Source organism: Octodon degus, unplaced genomic scaffold, assembly GCF_000260255.1.
Source record: "Octodon degus isolate 3935 unplaced genomic scaffold, OctDeg1.0 scaffold00018, whole genome shotgun sequence".
Lineage (NCBI taxonomy): Eukaryota > Metazoa > Chordata > Mammalia > Rodentia > Octodontidae > Octodon > Octodon degus.
This window is the reverse complement of record NW_004524594.1, coordinates 12,890,911-12,895,736: the sequence shown is the minus strand read 5'-3', so window position 1 is coordinate 12,895,736 and position 4,826 is coordinate 12,890,911.

Genomic DNA, 4,826 nt, shown 5'->3' with positions numbered 1-4,826 from the left:
GTGTCAGCCATGTGGATGAGACACGGCCATTGCTTGGCCAATGTGCTCTCTGTGAAAGCCTGAGAGAATGTTTTCTCTCCATGTGACTCTCCTTAGGCATCACTATTGTTTTAGACCATGTTAGCACTTAGATCTCCACTGGCTCCCAAAGCTTTGTGTGTTTAGAGACAGGGCTTGGAAGGTGGTTGGATCAGGAGAGTGCTCTTCTCTTTACTGGAGAAATCCACTAATCAAGCCGCAGCTGGAGGCCTCCATTCTCTACTTCCAGGTTGCCACAGAATGAGTAGCCTTTCTCCACCAGATCCTCTCACCGAGCCATCCCTGCATGGGAGCCAACTGACCATGGACTGAATCATCTAAAACCCGTGAGCCAGAACAAACATCTTCTCTTTTCAGTTACAGGTGCTGAGGTGATGCCTCAGCCATGAGGAGGAAGAGTCAGACAACTGGGAAGCTCTGGAGTGGTCTGTGGCAGGGAAACAGAGAATGGAAGCCAGATGTCAGCATCTTCACAGTACTGAAGTCCAAAGACTTGCTGGGAGCCACAGCTACTAGAGGCAGAGGCTTATCAGGAACTCAAATTCTGCACTGTTGCTAAGCTGGCCTAACCATTCCCACACAGACAAAACGGGTGCCATTGTAACTCTTGCCGGTGTCCATAGAAAGCAGTAGCCCATGCTGAGTGCTTATTATGTGCTTGACACAGTGCTAAATATATTCTCTCAGCTGAATATACTATCTCACTTAACTTCCACAATGAGAGTATTAGGTAGGTCTGATATGACTCCCATTTAACACATAAAATGATGGAGATTACAGCATATAAATGTTTAGAGTCTTCGGATAAGTCACACACGCATTAACCACCATGATGCACAGCTTCCACTGACCCGCGAGAACCTTCTCAGCATAACCAGCTTTTCTTTCCTGCGTGATGTGATGATTCCACTAGCAAAATTCTCATCCTGTCTTAAATGTGCCTGAGGTGGGGTCTGGGTTTCAGGGTGAAGCCTAAGAAGAAATGTTTGTATCATTCAAAGAATTTTTCCTTACTGAACATTTCTCTGAGTCACTAATACTCTTAAAAGAGAGAAGTAGAAAAGTCTGGAACTCTTAATCCCTCATAAAAACTGTAGCTCTGACACTTCTCCTAGACCCTCCCTTGCAGTGTACCTACTCCACAATGAGAGTCGTTCAATTTCTTCATCTTTAAATTACCTGAAAAGTGGAGAATGAGATTGTAGGGTTGTGGTTTTGCTGTGGTTTTAGCAATTTTGTGCAATTTGTTTGTGCTATTTGAAATTAAATCCAGGGCCTTCACACTGAACTGTATTCTAATGCTTTCTTAAAATTGTGTTTTATTTAAAGATAGGCTTTAGCTAAGTTGCTAAGTATGAGCCCAGCCTGGGCTTAAATTTGTGGTCCTCCTGCCTTGGCCTCTCAGAGAGCTGGAATTAGATGCAGCTACCGTGATGCCTTGTAACTTTTTGCTGAGCAAAGAGAGAAGGAAAACAGAAGGGAAGAAACATGGGAAAGAAGAGATGAATAGGAAGAGAATTAGATCCATTAAGAGTAAAATATTGATCTAGGAGTATTGTTGGGGACTGGGGACTTTAGGGTGTGTCTGCTTGTCACTTTATTGTAGGTGAGCATACCTTGACAGTTTACCCAGGACAGTTCTGCTCTACACTTACACAGCACCCTGACCCCAAGCTCCATTTCACTCTCAGGATATCCTCGATTTTCATAATAAATCCTTTGGTGACCTTGCCAGTTGCTTCACTCTTAGTGTCCCACTTCAGGTTTTAAGGACTAGAGCTAGGTACTGGACACTGTCATGAGTGCTGAGGACTCTGGGGACAAGGCCCTCTGCCCTCGAGGGCCCTGCACCTTTGGGAGACACACAAAGGAAGCAGCTTTCTGATTTGGGGAGCACAGTAGCAGCCCCCGGGAGGATGCACTGTGGTAGGCAGCAGATGTGGGAGGAGAAGAATGCTTGCAAAGACTGGGAGGAGGGGCTTGGGGCAGTGGAGGGAAATGGGGTAACCAGGGCCAAGTGTAAAGAGAGGTCCCTCCCCACGTTATGTTTCAGAAAAGGATCATCTTACATCGATTTTTTTTTTCCAAAGTGGCTTATTTTATGATGTGATCTTCTTCTGGCTAGTTCAAGTAAAATAAATTACCATCTGAGAAGGATGAAGTTAGTTGAGAGAGACTTTTAGTATTATTCCTTGCCTGTGGCTGCATCATTCACAGTTTCAAAGAGTTCTATATTACCAACACTGAAGAAAGCTATGAAGATGATATGCTCGGAAAAGCTGTTTTCTGTGACTCAAAAAGTGGCTCTAGTGATGATGAAGACAACAGACGTTGATATCAGAGCTGCCAATGAAGTGTTGGCATAAAATTACTTCATGAAGTCTGAGAGACAGGAAAAATCAATATGCAGGGGCAGGGGCAGGGGAACTGGGAGTGTAGTTCAGTGGTAGAGAACATATTAGCATGAGATGTCCCTGAGTTTAATCTTGGTCATAAAAAACGAATCAATATTTCCAAATTAAAATGTTGTGTAACTTTAATGTAAACTATATTTAACTAAATTAATATATTAAATATTGCATGTAGATGTCACAAAATTTTAGCAGTATCCTATATTTTAGGAATTCAAGTTGGCCATAAAAGGTTCATTGGGGAGCCAAAGGCATTTTTTTTCTTTTGAGACAACAGTCTCACTCTGTAGCTCAGGCTGGCCTTGAGCTCACTTTGTAGCCCAGGCTGGCCTCAAACTCACAAGGATCCTCCTTCCTCTTATTTTTGAGTGCTGGGATTACAGGAGTGTGCCACCGTGCCTGACCAGGAGCATCTTATCATGAGGAAATTGCTTATCTAGGGTCACCTGATAATTTGCATTTACCAGTTTGGTCTATAGGGGACCAAGGTCTACAGTTGAGGGAGTAGCAAGAGATGAATTTAAGAAGACAGGTGATCAAATAAAAAAAGGATCTTATGTACTATGCCAAATCCACACTAGATGACTCAAATCTACTCATAGGTGTTCAGAAGGTGATTCCATCTTACTTCAGTTTGAATTTGGGAAAAATCATTCTGGTGGTAGTGTGGAAAGTCTGAGGATATAACAAAAAAATGCATTAAAACTCAGTGTCTCTTACTACAGCCTCTAAAAATAGAACACAATTAACACCAAATAAACAGAGGTTCTCACCCACATGCATACACACTCAGACCAGGCAAGCAATTAATTCAGCGGTGAACAATTCAATTTTGACACTATCTATTTGGAGACAGTATCAGATCCCACAGGTTGGGGGTTCAGTGCCCCAGGCTGCCTTTTCCTGAAGCCCCCATTTCATATGCTAATCACAAGCTCCAGGTTGTTTTACCTGTGCATCTAATGGACCAGCTAAGTATCTGAGTTTTCATGATCTTCCTGGATTTGATTAATTAGCCAAGTGGCTACAGATCTCGCAAAACACTTACATTTATGGTTTTGTTATAAAGGATAGTAAAAACATATGATGAAGAGATGCAATATAGGGCAAGGCTATGGGAAGGTGCAGAACTTTTGGGCCCTTCTCTGGGACAGCATCATCTAGGACTACTCATGTATTTAGATGTCTAGAGGCTACTTGTCTTCTGATCTTGGTTTTTAGAGAGACTTTACTACACAGGCATGATTAAAGCATGGCAAAAGTGTACAAATGTTCAAGAAGAGCATGACCTAACGCTAACACTGGGGAGGTCAGGAGGCCTGTCTGTACAGATTCTTCTTGGCATCTTTGTGCAGTATTCCTTCTTCCCAGATACAAGTTAGAACCTGCTCTGAGATGGAATCCTTCTGCTAGCAGACAACAGAGAATACTGCCAGACACAAGTCTGAAAGGTAGGGAGAAGATGTGAGTATATTTTTAGTTCTGTGACTTGCCTTGGAGAAGAAAAATTAGTTTTTCTGACTTGCCTCAGAGAGAAGAAAAAAAAAGGGCAAGTGAAGGAGAGTAGGAGAAGGCCATAGAGACATCTGTCTTTCTGAGGTCTGCCTCCAAGGCCTACAGAACCCCCATGTTATAGCAAAAGGTTCTTTCACTTTTCTTGCTTTACAGTGGTTCTGAAGTTGCTTTAGGAACCAAACACAGATGCCCCCCGTCATATGACCTTATTGTTTCAGTCATTCCAGAAAAGACTATGGGTGTTGTGAGGCAAGAACGGTGGATGAAAACCAAAAAATATATATCTCCTCACAGAGGGCCAGCCAAAGTGAAAGCCTGTCAACTCATCCTAGAAATCTGAAGACGCGGGGAGCACTCATGGTATAGGTTGTGGTGGAATCCTCAGAGCCCAGAAGAGCATCTCTGCTATGGAAAGTACTCAACATTTAATAAATGAGTGAGTGAATGAATGGATGAATGACTCACCCTGAAGCTCGCATTCCTAATTTTCATCCCACCTCATTCAAAGAAGTTGACTCAAGAGTTTCAGGATGGCTCTCCCCTCTTTTCACTGTGTCCATTGCTCCTGTGGTTTATCTGTCTTTCCTGAACTAGAGCCTCTACCTCATTTAGTTCTACCCCTCTAATGTCTTGTCATCATAGTCTAAATGACTACATAGGCATATATTGTCTTAAGATGTTTTTGAAAGTTTAACATTTTTTTAATTTATTTTTCTATTTATTTATTTTCATAGGTACAAACCTCTTTTTTTAAGTCAACAGAGAATGGAAATATACTTTTTAAAGTTTCTAACACTAGGAGAAGATATCATACAATGTCTTTTTAAATAAATTGTAAGTCAAAGATACAGTATAAATCTT